A 17,179-nucleotide genomic window follows, 5' to 3' on the forward strand; every position below is an offset into this window, starting at 1 on the left:
TACACTAGTGACTGTGTTTCATTTGATTGCCCTTTATAACAACAAGGGTTAAGTATTTAACAAAAGTGTTTATGCTTTTATGATTTAAATAATGAAACACAGAACCAGTTACATATTTTTCATGCTTATCATGACGTGTTCTGAGACTTTATTTTCATTCTCAAGTGCCTTTGTTTACAGAAATATTTTGTGTGGTTTACAGAAATATTTTGTGTGGTGTTTGCATGTGTGTTTTCCTGCTCTCTGTAACATATTCTGATTTCAAAAACAGTGTGAATGACAGTTTGCATGTGTGTGTTATTCTGCATAATGGAGTCTGCACAGTACCTTATAATGTCAAAGAGACTACCTTTTATTAGTCACAAGCCATGTGAGAGGTTTGATGTGCCCCACCACAAATTCCTCTCCTCTGCCAACATTTTCATTTCAGAGTAGCACTTGCAACCTGTCTTTTTTTACAGCTTTTACTCTCTACAGCTCCCTCCAGGACCGTGGAAGCTATTCCCTGATGTCATAACAGATGTCCTCTCCTGTCCCTCCTTGCCAGTGTTTTCCATATATTCCTTTCCTTGCCGATTCTGCGGAGAACTTCCTCATTCCTTACCCTATCAGTCCACCTAATTTTCAACGTTCTTCTATATCACCACATCTCAAATGTTTCGATTCTCATTTGTTCCAGTTTTCCCACAGTCCATGTTTCACTACTTACAGTGCTTTTCTCCAAATGTACATTATCAGAAATTTCTTCCTCAAATTAAGGCCTATGTCTGATACTAGTAGATTCCTCTTGGCCAGGAAGATGATTACAGTACAAAAGAGACAGGAAAACACACTTGCAAATATCACACAAAATACTTTTGTAAACAAATGCACTTGACAGTGAGAATAAATTCTTGAACTGTGTCATGCTAAGCATGAAAAAAACTTATAACTGGAGCAGTGTTTCACTAAATAAAACAGGAATGACGGAATGACACTGTTGCAGGCTTTTCAGAACTGTTGGTTATGATGAACGGAATTTTACTGTAGGGTCCTGGGTCGAAACCCCTACTGTTACTGGGATGACAGAGCATGATGTGCAGTGGAGCAAGCCAGTCAGTGCACTGCAATGATACAACATTATCAGAACAAGAATTTAATACATTAAAATTTACAATCATGTATCCTTCTCTGTGTCAACACTCAGGCCAGTGGCCGTTCAGCACATGGCCTCAGAACGTGCTGACACTGTCTCGGTAATCTGCAGAGTACATCCCCCTGCAGCTTCCAGCTCACAAAATCACAGTGTAGGGTGGGTGGGTGGCCCCATTGGCAGCTGACGTAACCTGTACAACAGGTGTTGTTGCCCAGGATGGATATTGTGTATTATCAGATTACTCTCGTAGACATTGAAGGAGTGTGCTCGGGTAACCTCTCAGCAGCTCTGTGTGGTGTAGAGATGGACAACAGCACAGTCCTTCCACCGAGGAAGGCTGAGGTTGTCACTGACTGCTTATAGGTACGAGTCAGGAGATGCAGCAGTCAGCGCAAACTCTGAATACTGTTACACGTGGATGGTGTACGAGACATTGTCAGTACAGCTCAGCAAGTTGAAAGCAGAAGTCTCCAAGTCTTCTCATCAATAGTTGAAAGGTTGGCAACTTACAGCAGACTGGACATGTAGCAGTCTCGAAAGTGGAATTCATCACGTTGAATGGTATTCATCACTGCTCATCAGAGGCAATGATGTTATGCCTGGCTGGCAATGACGGAATGTGGCATACTTTTTCAAGCACATTGGTGTCTTGACCACCCCTCTATTTCACAAGAATGGTTTTCAGGATTTCAGCTTTGTTGCCCTTCCTACATATCATCAGGCTGATAAGTGTTCTTTGCAACCATTACTCTCTCTTATCGAATCAAGTTGTGCTGTTTGAATTACCTGCTGTCTTCTCCTCACTGAGGTCACTTGGCCAAGATCACGATTCCAGCCTCTCACTCATGCTAGGTGAGACAGTATCTGCCGTTTTTTTCTTCTTCTTTTTTTCCCCATGATTTGTGAATGTGGCTCTATCAGTAAACAATGTTTTCCTCACAATATTATTGTCTTGCTGGAGAGCCCACTGACAGTATCAAACACATGCCATGTAGCTCTTGTTGTAGAGAGATACGGGAGTTGATATTTATGTCTCTAAGGAATATGCAGAATGCTGCTTTAGCTCATACCAACCTTTCTTTGTACATTACGAAAACTGACAGGTGGATTTATTGCAGCAACTGCAGGAACTGCTACTTCTGCAGCTTTGTTGGTAGAAGTCTTCCTTCGTGTATGTTTTCTTCGGACAAAACTTGCAGTCTTGCCAAATCTACTGATTGCATTAACAAAGGTCGGACGAGCTAGGCAGTGTCCTCTAGGTAATCCTTCTGTATACAATTCTGCTGCACTTCATTTGTTTTTGCGGCACTAACATGTCGACCAATTTTTTAGTAGTAATGGTTTATACTTCACTAACAATTCAGCTATGTGGGTGTTTTAAAAGCAACACCCAGTGAAGGAATTGCAGCATTCCTCGTAAGAAACCCATTCTGCATACACACTGCACTTCAGATAATTCCTACTATGATCAACACATAACTGCAACATACGTCTTGTTTCGATGACACAGGTTTTCATCAACAGTAGTGTACTTATTGCATTGATGGTGCAAGAATACTTCAAAAAATAGTGTAAACTACCAGGTGGTGGGCCATTCAATGGCTTCAACAACTGTGCAAAAATACTGATATTAAATTTATTTTTTTATCTGTGGTTTTTTATTAGTTTGACAAAGGGTCTTACCACTGAATTTTCTCATTGGCATCTGACACTGTGGTAACAAAAAGTAGTATAATTCCACTTTTTAAGTCCTGTATCTCAGTTGTTAATGAAATTGTGAGAATGCATTACTGTTTGTGTCAACGGCCCCTCATCACTGCTCATTTAGGAGAAAACAGTTATGTCTTTAATGGGTCAAAAGTAATCTTGGGTGAAAAAGTTAGGCATCACATCAGGTATATAAAAATATGGGGGCAAAACAAGCAGGCAGAGTGAACAGTGATATATATCCTCTTGTATCCTCTCTACTACAAATGGTCGAGTTAGTCGCATCCGTGAACTCCAAAAGCTACTCACCTTATAGCCAAGCATTTTGTGGGCCTTTTGTCAAGCACAACAGAGAAAAGACGAATAAGAAGATGAATACACACAAGATGGGGCCTTTGCAAAGAGACAGCTTCTTGATGGAATTTCGTTTTAAAATATCTCATGTGGAAATCAATATGTACCTGACAAAAGAAGAAAATATAAAAATACAGTAAATGAAAAATGACAGGAAATATAGACACCTGAAAAATTAGTGAGATAAAGTGCCAAATGGTGAATCAGGAGTGCCTGAAGGTAAAAGCAAGGTTATAAAAGCATGTAAACTAGGGGAAAGATGGATGCTACCTGTAGGAAAATTAAGCAGACCTTTGGAGAAAAGAGAAACAGCTGTATGAATATTGAGAGCTCAGATGAAAAGTCAGTACTAAGCAAAGAAGGGGAAGGTGAACAGAACAGGTAAATAGTTTTTACATGAAAAATGAACTTGAAGACAATCCTATAGAAAGGGAAGAAGGAGTAGATGAAGATGAGATGGGATATACAGTAGTGTGAGAAGAATGTGCAGAGTGCCGATAGACCTGAGTCGAAAGAAGGCCCCTATAGTAGCAGATAATCCCTCAGTATTGTTGAGGGCCACCAGTGAGGAAATTATTCCACCTGATTTGGACAATATATGAAACAGGGAAATAATTTCAAACTTCAATAATTCCTGTTCTGAAAAAGGCAGGTGCTGACAGGTGTGAATATTACTAAGTCATCAGTTTAATAAGTTGTGGCTGCCAAATTGTTAGCAGAAGAATAGAAAAACTGCCAGAAGCTGACTTCTAGGAAGATCAGTTTGGAGTAATATAGGAATACACAAGGCAGTAGATTAACTTCTCATGGTTGGGACTCACAGTCAAGTAGATTTTTTTAATGGACATCATATTCAGTGTTGACTGTAGAAATTATTTATTTCAAAATTGTGGTTTCAGCCATTGGGTCATTTTAAAGTGGTACTGCAAAAGATTTACTTGTATACAAGTTGATGAATTTTGAAGTCTGACTTGTACTGAAGCAAAATCTTTTGCAATGGTACAGAATCCATTGTGAAATAAATAGCTTCTACAGTCATTGGTGAATATGATGTTCTTTAAAAAAAAAACACAAGGTAGTGTTGACATTACAAGTCCGCCTCCGTAGCATAGCGCTAGAGTTACTGCCTACCATGCAGGGAGCCCGGGTTTGATTCCCGGCAGGGGACAGGGTGTTGTGTATCATTCATCATCATTGACTTGCAAATCACCGATGTGTGTCACATAAAAAGGACTTGCGATACGGCGGCCGAGCTCCCCCGAATGGGGCCTCCCGGCCAACAACGCCAAGTTATTTTAGGATAAAAAAAAGCAAACCTATGTTTATAGCATCTTAAACGTAGAGACAGCTTTCAACAATATTGACTTGTCGACAGTCTTTGAAATTATGCAGGTGGCAGTAATAAAACACAGACAAGGAAAGATTATTTAAAACTTGTACATAAACCAGATTACAGTTACACTAGGCAAAAGACATGTATGGAAAGCAGTGGTGAAGATGGGACTGAGATTAGGTTATAGCCTATCCCCGATGTTATTCGGTCTGCACATTGAGAAGTCAGTAAAGAAGGAATTTGGGAAGGGAATTAAAGTTAAATTCATAGTGTCTTGAAAAGAAATATTAAGATTAGCAGCAGTAGAAAATCATGGGTAACTGAATGCAGCCAAATTAAATAAGGTGATGCTGAGGGGAATTAGACTAGAAAATGAGACACTAAAAGTAGATCAAATCTGATATTTTGGAAGTAAAACAACAGGTAATCGATGAAGCAGAAAAGATATAAAATGCAGACTGGGTGTAGCAAGAAATATGTTTAAGAGAAACATCTGATGTAATAAATATACTAGGACTGAAATACTCTCTTTCAAATTCTAAAGGTGGCAGGGGTAAAATAAAGGGAGCGAAAGGCTATTTACAATTTGTACAGAAACCAGATGGCAGTTATAAGAGTCGAGGGACATGAAAGGGAAGCAGTGGTTGGGAAGGGAGTGAGACTGGGTTGTAGCCTCTCCCCATTGCTATTCAATCTGTATATTGAGCAAGCAGTAAAGGAAACGAAAGAAAAGTTCGGAGTAGGTATTAAAATCCATGGAGAAGAAATAAAAACTTTGAGGTTCGCCGATGACATTGTAATTCTGTCAGAGACAGCAAAGGACTTGGAAGAGTAGTTGAACGGAATGGACAGTGTCTTGAAAGGAGGGTATAAGATGAACATCAACAAAAGCAAAACGAGGATAATGGAATGTAGTCGAATTAAGTCGGGTGATGCTGAGGGAATTAGATTATGAAATGAGACACTTAAAGTAGTAAAGGAGTTTTGCTATTTGGGGAGCAAAATAACTGATAATGGTCGAAATAGAGAGGATATAAAATGTAGACTGGCAATGGCAAGGAAAGTGTTTCTGAAGAAGAGAAATTTGTTAGCATCGAGTATTGATTTAAGTGTCAGGAAGTCGTTTCTGAAAGTATTTGTATGGAGTGTAGCCATGTATGGAAGTGAAACATGGACGATAAATAGTTTAGACAAGAAGAGAATAGAAGCTTTCGAAATGTGAGATGGGTAGATCATATAACTAATGAGGAGGTATTGAATAGGATTGGGGAGAAGAGAAGTTTGTGGCACAAGTTGACTAGAAGAAGGGATCAGTTGGTAGGACATGTTCTGAGGCATCAAGGGATCACCAATTTAGTACTGGAGGGCAGCGTGGAGGGTAAAAACCGTAGAGGGAGACCAAGAGATGAATACATTAAGCAGATTCAGAAGGATGTAGGCTGCAGTAGGTACTGGCAGATGAAGAGGCTTGCACAGGATAGAGTAGCATGGAGAGCTGCATCAAACCAGTGTCAGGACTGAAGACCACAACAACAACATGGAAAGGATAGATTGTTACTCACCATACAGAGGTGACGTGGAGTTGTAGACAGGCAAAACAAAAAGTGTGCTCCAGGGAAGTGTGTTGGACCATACTAACAGTAATCTCAGACTTTTTGCAGATAATACATTATATGTAATGAAGTACAGTCTGAAAGAAGCTGCCTAAAAATTTAGTCAGATCTTGATAGGTCAAAGATTAACAACTTGCTTTAAATATTCAGAAATGCAAAACTATGCACTTCACAAATTGGAGAAACTTGATATCCAGTAGCTATAATATCAATGAGTCACGGAATCAGCCAACTCATACAAATTACCTGGGTGTAACATTTTGTAGGGATATGAAATGGAATGATCAGATAGACTCAGTTGTGGGTAAAGCAGGTGGTAGACTTCGCTTTATTGGTAGAACATTGGGAAGTGCAATCAATATATGAAGGAGATTGCTTCCAAATCATTCATGCAATCCATTATAGCATATTGCTCAAGTGTGTGGGACCCATACCTAATGGGACTAACAGGGGATACTGAACATATACAAAGAAGGGCAGCACAAATGGTTACAGGTATGTCTGACCTGTGGGAGAGTGTTATAGTGATGCTGAAGAAACTGAACTAGTATACTCTTGAAGATAAACATAAACTGAAAGTCTACTCATACAGTTTCAAGAACTGGCTTTAAATGATGGCTCTAGGAATATACTACAAAGAGGACTATGACTTCACAACGTGTTGTTAATGTCACTTTCATGTACAGAAAAGTGGTGGTACCTACTTGCATATAGTGTTTGATGTGAAACCAGATCTGGTCGCTGTAGTTTGTGGTGATAATACAAGGGGTAATCAGAAAGTTTCATTCAAAGGCTGTAAATTCCAGAATCTGTATACCAATCAGACAAAAGTGTTGTGAGCATTGAGGCAGTCATGTACATGGGCAGGGAAGAGGGGAAAAGCTTGTTAGTTTCTGCTTACGACAACAGTGTATAGGACGTCAAATGGTCAGGAATTGTGAGTGGGCATCCAGGACTGACGTTAAATGTCAGAATAGGAAATTAGATAAAATAAAGAGAAGATATTTCAGTGTACTGTAAACAAAGGGCATGCCTATGGTCAGAAGTTACCAGGTTTAGGCCAGTCTAGGGGGCCAAAAAACTAATTGAAATGGGCAATGGAAGGGGAGGCAGTTCATGTTAATTGATGTCAATGGCTGGTCAAGGAATGCCGAACCAGAGGCTCTGTATCCCAAAAAGACGTCTGTTCCTCTCGCAGTCTGGATCACAAGAGAGCGAGGTAACCGAGTTCTGCACTGCAGAATCGTCCAGTGTTCACAAACATGAGCTGTATCCCACACACACTATTGGCTAAAACCAATGGTGTAACATTGATAGCAGTTTCAGCAGAGGGCTTAAGGCATCTCTTGTCAGAAGCTTTAAATGGACAGAACTGTCTTGGTTCTCACAGGCAAGCAACTTGTGCCATGTAGGCAGAGCGGAAGTTGCTCTGGGAGAAAACCTGTAAAGATTTGACTGGGGACTTTGAAATAAAATTTGTTAAACCCATTCCTTAAAATATTCCTTGACTTGCTGCCACCCTGTACGGTCATCCCACCAATGCACCAGGCTGAAGATACCCATTTGGAGAAACACTATGTCCTGCTGTGTCATTAACTGCTTGCTACACATCCTCGTTGGACAGGAGTTGTTGACCCTTCAAGGTCTTTTTTAAGGGGCTAAAAGCTTGATAATCACATGGCGAGAGATCAAGACTATAGGACACATGCTCGAGTGTCTCCCACTTCATTTGTCGTAACTTCTGCATTACAGTTGCGATATGGAGACATGCATTATCATGAAGCAGCAGCACCTCTTGTCGCAACCAGCAGGGAACTTGACGCATATTCCACAATTGTGGTTTTCGACAGAGACGCTTTCCCATACACATTCTTCTGTCTCTGATGGATGTCTTCCGATGTTTGTCATCGAGCAGCCAAGAAAATAATAATGCATGTTGGTCATGTTTGGACGGATTTGGTAATTATGTCACTATAGTCCACATTTCTGCAGTTGGCGCGTACACGAATGTCACACTAATGCTGTGTGTACATGTCGATGCTTATATACTCGCTTCGGAATCACGCTATGTATACGCTGCAGCAACACCTTCAAACGGAAACTTTTTGATCAGCCCTTATAAATAAGGAAAAAAAACACCTTACTTGAAAATTTGTGTGGCATACATCACTAACACAATTCCGGGGAATCAGTTTACAGCTGTTCTACAAGATCTCGATCATCGAGACTCTTAGGACTTAATGGACAACGCAGGCAGGCACTGTCGCACAGGGACAGCAAGAATAACTAAAACCAAAATAGTGCGAAGAGTACACAAAAGCAAGAAATATTAACCAGTTTAAATGAAGAAAAACTAAATACCTACGACATATCTTACAGACCGTCAAATATATACTTTATAAAAGGAAAGATCAAGGGTAAAAGAAGAAAAGGGCGAGGAAGAATATCTTGGTTGGATAACATATAATAGTGTACAGGATTACGAAGTGCAGACCAGCTACAACATACTGTGATTTATAGAATAAAGATGCATTGTTGGTCCCAAATTGTCTGATTTACTCTATTCTTGTATCATGTAAAACTGTTACTTAACATTTTCTAGGTTCTTCATGAACATGTTGTCAACTGCTGAAGCAGCAATTTTTCATTTAAGCAATTATTGGTGAGCAATAGTATCAGGGTGAGCAGTAGTATCAGAAAAGAACTTGATGTGCACAGGTGCTATCTTGAAGCTGTAACTTTGGTCACCCCTGAAAAATATCTAACGTGATGAGTGCAGGTCATTGCTGCCCGCTGCCCTTCTGGTCGATGTCCAGAGATATGTGGACACAAGCTCCTCTCCCCCATCCCTCAAGCTTTAGATGGTTATCATATCCCCTCCTCTACCACTCGAGCACTGTGTGAGTCTTGTGGAGATTCGCTATTGCCAGCTTCAGTAGGTCAAATCCCATGGTTCACTAATAAAGCTCTACTGAACCAAGCTACAACCATCTAGTTTCAACATTAAACTGTTGAGCGACACTAATCCAACGCATGAAACAATCTTTAATTGTTACGACTAACACCAACTGATTCCAATCTCACTTGGCATAGGATTTTTACTGTGAAAATGATAAATAATTATTTACCATTTCGGCGTGTTTAAAATCAGCCTAAATACGTTTCATCATTTTTATGATAGAGCATTTTTGTGAGGGCCACAGATATTGCCGGCACATTCTGCAACACCTGCAGGCTCCATCTGAGCATTAGTAGACATGTGACCTTCAGGCCAGCAGAAATTCACCTCTGGTGGTGTCTACAAATCTTGGGCAAACCCTGCTGTCCTCTCCATTTCTCCAGCATTCTGCTGGTCAGTAGATAGGAGCATCACAGGCCAGCCTTCAGGTGGCCACATTGTGTGTCCTCACAAGTAGGATGCCGAGGAGAGAACAGGCATATACCTTCGATAAGATGAGAGGGTATCAGGTTACACATCCAGAGTCAGGTGACACACTTGGGCTGCTCAGTACCCCCAATCCTCTGCCCTTGGAACCACCGTGAATTGATCAAGGCCGCCCAGGAAATCAACAGGGTAATTGTGCCACTTGCATTCAAGGTCATGATGTAACCAGTTATGTGACATAAAGATGGCCGCAACCCTCTTCCCTCTGCTACGGACCAATGAGGATCACGCACCCCTCCACACCTTCATCTTTTATATGTGCGACACTTGTGTGTGAGGGGTTACTCAGGAGCTGGACAGCATTGGGAGAAATGTGTCTGTTTGTTAACAACATTACATGACACCAACAGAGATCTAAGCTAGGAAGATATGCAAGTACTCTCAGTTTTACATATTTTTCGTATTTTCCATAGTCCTACATATCTGGTCCAATTACGCAAGCCTGTTACCAATGTCACAATGACGTCATGATACTCTCAGGCAATCACAATGGAGAATTAGGTATCACTGATACTGCTGCAGATTTCCATCTTTAATAACTGTTACACTCTGGAGCTGGCTACCATAGAGATATGCCAAGTCTGTTAGTCAATAACAAATTATGTCACTCATAATCTCTTTATTAGTAATAGATTAATATTTTGAGGCACCACCACACACTACACCCAGACAGGTAATATGTAGGTACTCTCAGTTTTACCTATTTTCCACAATTTTTTACATTGTACCCAGTTACATGTCTTGCGTGTCAACACTGCATTCCATAGTTCCACACCGTCATGTTCCGTTGTCATGTCCCGTTGTGCTGGGGCGTGTCACATCACAACATCACATCACAGTGTGTCAATGTCAAGATGTTGTCAGCTTTGGTCCCAATTTATGTATCACTGCTTAACCAATACTTCATTACTAGTGTGTGACTACATAGTGTTAGAAATGAACACATCGGTAGAAATAGTAATGCCATACAGAATTCTATAAGCACTAATCATTTCTAACCAAAGGTATTGTATACGAAATGCACACAGCACTACACTACCAGATTATGTGGCATCATAGTAAAATTCTAATGCCTCCAACCAAAGAAACGGAGCAGTATCTCACCAACCCCCACGAAAATCATCTCACCTGCTGAAGAGCAGATCATCCGTCACACTCTGATGTGTGAATGTGTAGCCATGGGCGCTGATGTTTGCAGACACAATACCCAGCAATTACCGAGGAAGATGCTGTTGGTGGTTGGCTCTGCTGCTATATCAGTTCTGGTCGAGAGATCTCCCGCCTGCGGTAATAATGGCAAATAGGTGCCAACACGTTGGCGGGAATATGAAAGACTAGTACACACTAAGGTTATGAGTAACTCTCCCCAGCATTCGCAGGTCGAACGAGCATCCTCGTCCGATCATGGCCACCAGGTCATGAATGGGAGACATCCACATATCTGTCTAACACTAGGCCAGACATCTCCCCAGCTCTGGTAGAGAAATTTGCATAATGAATGTGTAATCACCTTTGACCTAGTAGCTGTCGCAAATGGAGCTCAATCACTCAGGGAGAGGGCATCCTGCCACAGCAAAAGCTTTTCAAAGCCTTTGCAGATAAACGTCACTAACACCTTAAATGCCCAGCACATCCCTCCCTATCCCTCAAACATGAGTGGGACTGGTACAACAGACGTATCCTGTACTACATGTGGACCATACCTAGTATATCAAATGAAAAATTCAGCAGAAAAAATACAAACCTAGGACCATGTCAACCATGGGCTAGATCTGCCAGACATGTAACTCTCGCAATATTACAGCGTGGCGTCACTATAAGACTCATAAATACACTCGTGCTCATAAATTACGAATAATTGCAGAATGTGGTGCCACACAACGTGGTACTACACAAACCTGGTGCTAATAGCATAGGCACATAGGGAACACACATGTCACAGATCTATAAGTCCACAGTATTGGTGATAAGTTGAGAAAACCACACCGAAACACATGTGCTACAAAACACCAGTTTCCTGTGCATGTACCCTGACATCAATATGGGATACAATCACCATGCACACGTACACAGGCCATACAATGGGTTGGCATACTATGGATGAGGTGGTCGAGCAGCTGCTGGGTTATAGCCTCCCATTCTTGCACCAGTTCCTGTCAGAGCTCCTGAAGTGTCATTGGGGTTTTAAGACGTGCAGCGATACGTTGACCAAGAGCATCCCAGATGTGCTTGATGGGGTTTAGGTCTAGAGAATGGGCAGGCCACTCCATTTGCCTGATATCTTCTGTTTCGAGGTACTCCTCCATGATGGCAGCTCGGTGGGGCCGTGCGTTATCATCCATCAGGAGGAAGGTGGGATCCACTGCACCCCTGAAAAGGCAGACATACTGGTGCAAAATGATATCCCAATACACCTGATCTGTTACAGTTCCTCTGTCAAAGACATGCAGGGGTGTACGTGCACCAACCATAATCCCACCCCACACCATCAAACCACGACCTCCATACAGGTCCCTTTCAAGGACATTAAGGGGTTGGTATCTGGTTCCTGGTTCATGCCAGATGAAAAACCGGCGAGAATACTGTTCAGACTATACCTGGACTCGTCCGTGAACATAGCCTGGGACCACCGTTCCAATGACCATGTACTGTATTCTTGACACCAGGCTTTACGGGCTCTCCTTTGACCAGGGGTCAGTGGAATACACTTTGCAGGTCTCTGGGCAAATAAACCATGTCTGTTCAGTCGTCTTTAGACTGTGTGTCTGGAGACAACTGTTCCAGTGGCTGCGGTAAGGTCCCGAGCAAGGCCATCTGCAGTACTCGGTGGCCATCTTCGGGCACTGATGGTGAGATATCGGTCTTCTTGTCATGTTGTACACTGTGAACGTCCTGTACTGGAGTGCCTGGACATGTTTCCTGTCTGCCAGAATCGTTGCCATAATCTTGAGATCACACTTTGTGGCACACGGAGAGCCCGTGCTACGACCTGATGTGTTTGACCACCCTCCAGTCGCCCTAGTATTCTACCCCTCATAATGTCATCAACATGTGTTCTTTGAGCCATTTTCAACACACAGTCACCATTAGCATGTCTGAAAACGTCTGTACACTTACTCGCTGCACTGTACTCTAACATGCACCAATACACGTCTGCGTATGCGGACTGCTGCCAGTGTCACCGTGCGACGACCGCAGGTGAAATGCACTGCATGGTCATACCCCGAGGTGATTTAAACCCGCAAACTGCCCACCAGAGCGATGTTTCACCATGCAGCAGTATTATCCTTAATTTACGAGCATGAGTGTAGATGCCGAAATAATCCAAACTCTATATGACCTCACAAAACACACAGACGTGACTGAACAATGGCCACAGTGCAGCAGAAAAATAAGCTCTTCCTATATGCAAAGTCATAGACTTACTGAGGTCATGATTCTATAAAATATGAATTTAGAGACTGAGCACCATTTGCTGGTAAGTATATCATCCAAAGACCAATTACCAACGTGATTAAAAAATGTGAACAATACACGCACAATGAGTTGCACGTGCCTGGTAACAGTGCAATCAGCACCGTATTAATGACGTGATTATGTGCACCACTACAGACCCAGGAAGCGAGTGGTCGAAGACTCCACTGTAAGCCTGCAGACAACCCTAGAAATACTGACTAGTCTTCTGTTGTGCAACATTTCTCTCATGAGTTTCAAGGCCCACAAAGTCAAGGGGGGAAGCGGTCTGCACAAAGCTGAAAAATGAAGAGGAATCACCAACTTTTGTGCCTTGCTAGGAGTAACGGTCTACAATTATTTTCCAACGGTTTTCGTCTGATAACTGGCACCATCTCCTAAGATGGGATGCTCTAACAGCCATAGAGAAACAGGATCCAAGGATAGCCCGTGTGCTGCTGGTATGAGAGGAAACTGGCGACTGATACTGTTGACAGTGTGTTCCACCTGGCAAAGACCAGTAACAGCCAGAGGAATAAAAATGCATGAAGTTATTTCCATTATGCATCTGCAGCTGCTGCCTACAGTCTTGTTAACAAAAAATGCATGATTTAGTGACAAAAAATGGTTCTGAGCACTATGGGACTTAACTTCTGCAGTCATCAGTCCCCTAGAACTTAGAACTACTTAAACCTAAGGACATCACACACATCCATACCCGAGGAACGATTCGCATCACACACATCCATACCCGAGGCAGGATTCGAACCTGTGACCGTAGTGGTCACACAGTTCCAGACTGTAGCGCCTAGAACCGCTTGGCCACCCCGGCCGGCATTTAGTAGCAAAAACACTCCATACTTGCACTCTTTACAATAACATCAACAGATGTTGGACGTTAAGGTTCTACCATGAATCCAGCTCTCAGATATCGTAAGAGCTCCGATAGCAGTTACCGTGCACTTTGGTGGTGATTCCCATTACATGACCCAATACATTTGGAAGACTTTACATGTGGAAAAATCATACAGAAACTAGAAGGAGGACGAAGTGTGACAAGTGCAGTTCAGAAGTTTGCTACTGCTCACAGCACTGTTTCACACAAATGGAGAGTGTTCTGAACCATAGGGACTGCTGTCCGAAGGAAATGAAGTGGTCGGCCACAGTCAAGCACAGCACCAGATGAACACTACATTGTGGAAGAGTTAAGAAGATACCTATGTCAAACAGCAGGCATAACTGGTGGGCCTGCAAGGGACGCAATATTACATTCCATAGTGGCAGGGAACTGCATAATGGAGGTGGTCTCTGCCTGATCGTTAGTATGCTGTATTCTGTTGGCACCTGCGCATGAGACACATTCTTTTCGATGGTGTCGAGAGCACATGGACTGGAGCAATGAGCAGAGGGGTTGTGTGCTCTTCTCAGATAAGAGAAGATTCAGTGTGAGTAGTGATTCTTGGTGAACCCTCATATGGTGAGAGGTGGGGACACATAATGCACCCAGCAATGTTATTTAAGGTGATCGTTTTGGTGGTCCATGTGTTATGCTGTTGTGAGGCATAATGTTGCATAGGCATCATGACATCCAACTCTTTGAACACTGTATACTCACCAGTCAACATTATTGCAACACAGACTCCTTCCCCACCTGTGTCTTTTCACGGGTTCATTCGGGCCTGACTTCATTTTTATGGATTACGGTGCATGACCGCATCGAACAACACAGGTTGGGGAACCAGATGATATTCGAGGAATGGACTGGACTGCCTATTCTCCTTGGCTTAAATCCCATCTGCACGTACGATAAGAGTTGGGGAGACATACTGTGGCATTTCCACATGCACCAACCATCATCCATCTGTTGTCAACCGCACTAGAAGACTGGAATGCTTTATCACAAGAATTTCTTATGGAGCTTGTGGCCAGCATGGGAGCACGTTGCTGAGCATGCATTGCCCTGTCAGGCTGTGTTAGTACTGTATTTGTAAAAGTGTAGAACAACACTGACTGCATCATAACACGACAGTATGACCACCAACAGCAAATGCTTTTTACTAACGATGATTATTCACAATAATAGCAAAAAAACCATCCAGTATAGATCACGATGGCGGCACTTCCAGTCAGATGACTTTCTAAGTGTGATTGAACTCACTCTGTTTTATATGTGCCGTGATATGGGTACCCAAGAGTCATGGGGTCGGTGTGTGGAGTCCAGCAACGACGGGCGACATGGTGCACAGTGCTACTCTGCACACCAAAAATGCATACTTAGTGGTGTATATTTATTAAAGTATTAACCTAGATGTCTATAGAAATGTGGAATACAGCTCCAAAGCCTAACAACCATAAATGGGGTTATATTAACAAAACACATAAGTGTTCATTACTGGAAATGGAGGAAAAAAGAGAACTATGAACATGAATCCGAAAATGTATCGTGCGATGTCCCACCCAGTTCTATACGGATCAGTTTTTGCCTACAAATGACCGTGGTTGGCGATCACACTCATAATTATAATGGGTGGACACTAGTGTGCAGTAAGGCCTCAGTGTTGATTGCACTAATCACTCTAAGTACTGCAGAGCTAAGCTCTTACCACACAATCTTTATAATTTTGAATAATTGGAACCGATATAGTAACTTGGCAAGCAAAAATGGGGTAGGAGAGCACGGAATGTAAGTCATAACCACTTTGAAATAGCGACATACACTGCATATGGACAATATGGATCCTACACATGTATTACTTTCGTTACTGCAGCAAATGACACATTTATCAGTACGGAGCAAATCTATTTTAAACCTGAGACACTTTTATGTAAAATGACACTGAATTGTTGAGTGAAAAGATCCTGCTAAGCATTGAAGATGCACAGCTACTGTGGTCATGTTATGTGTAACTTTTGTAACTAACAAACATCTTTCCTTAACATTATCTTTACACAAAATTGATCACTGACTGAAAATGAGTTTTTAGGCTGATGTTTCATGATAATTTTATTATGCAAAATTTCTGAACTGATAGTACTTCAATGCAATGTAACAAAACCACTTCCCTGCACTTTTGTCGAAACATAAATTTAGTTAGTCACACATCATCAATCATTAAAATGTAATAATATTTTTTGCAGTTAAGTTTAATGAAAATGTGCATAATACCTTTTGTTGTCTTTTTCTGCAGCTGCTTTTAGTATATTTGTCGATGTAATAAAATTGCTGGTACTTTGTACACAATCTGGTGCTCTGCTTAATATGGCAATAGTAATTTTAAGCACTTTATATAGGCCTATGTACAACCAGCTTATGATCTGAAAATGTTGCTGATTAAATGTCACAGTAGGTGTAAAGGACATACCAAACATCTTCTGAAATAACAATACTGTGATAAAGCTTGTTTTTACACGCTTAACTTGTATTACTTACCCTGTACAAGAGGACGACGAATCATGACTTTTACAATATGTTTCGTCGTTATGAAAAATACAATATACTGAACTTCACCATAGAAATAAATACTTCAGTCCTGTTGTGGTGTTCAGCAACGTATTGCAGCCTCTGATGAGATTTTACTGCTGATGGATGGTCTAGCAGCTTTTTTCACAGTGGCTTCCAAGTCGTAATTTCCATCATAATATTTGGCCAGTACAGTGGGTAATGCTGGAACGTAATATCTACCTCCTTCGCAGCAAACAACGACTTCCCAATGACCCTCGTAATAACATTGCCACTTCTGCTTGTTTGACGAATATTTGCTTAATACTGTAGAATTATCTGTAGCAATAATTTCCCGTCCATCCGAGGCAGTTTAACAATGATTCTGCTCATTTTAATCACCGCAAAACACACTATGCGGACACCACACCCCACGCTTCTTCCCAACCCTTCCCACTCACAAAGAGAACTGTTCTCGAACTTTCTTTTGCAACGTTTCCCCCATCTTAACCTTCCGCGGGGAAGTCCCTTTAGATTTTAACTTAAGCCTAAAGCCATGGCTCGTTACAGCTTTAGTTACAAAGGTTCATAATACTTTTAAAACTAAGATCTACTTAACAATATAGACAGATTAATACAAAAAGCATTGTTTACAGCTATACATTTAAAATAAATTTAAAGATTATTGGTTGCGTACTTC

At 41.6% G+C, this 17,179-nt stretch overlaps 1 long non-coding RNA gene across 1 annotated transcript in view; it reads right to left on the minus strand.

Annotated features, from left to right (window-relative positions):
• Nucleotides 1–16,912, minus strand: part of LOC124554910 — an 87,631-nt gene extending 70,719 nt beyond the window's left edge. The window contains exons 1-2 of the long non-coding RNA XR_006968489.1: nucleotides 16,471–16,912; nucleotides 16,207–16,355 (exon numbers count right to left, since the gene is read on the minus strand). This is a non-coding gene — a long non-coding RNA (uncharacterized LOC124554910). The remainder of the gene's footprint in view (nucleotides 1–16,206; nucleotides 16,356–16,470) is intronic.
• Nucleotides 16,913–17,179: the final 267 nt, after the last annotated feature.

The sequence above is a fragment of the Schistocerca americana genome, chromosome X (genome assembly GCF_021461395.2).
Source record: "Schistocerca americana isolate TAMUIC-IGC-003095 chromosome X, iqSchAmer2.1, whole genome shotgun sequence".
Taxonomy (NCBI): domain Eukaryota; kingdom Metazoa; phylum Arthropoda; class Insecta; order Orthoptera; family Acrididae; genus Schistocerca; species Schistocerca americana.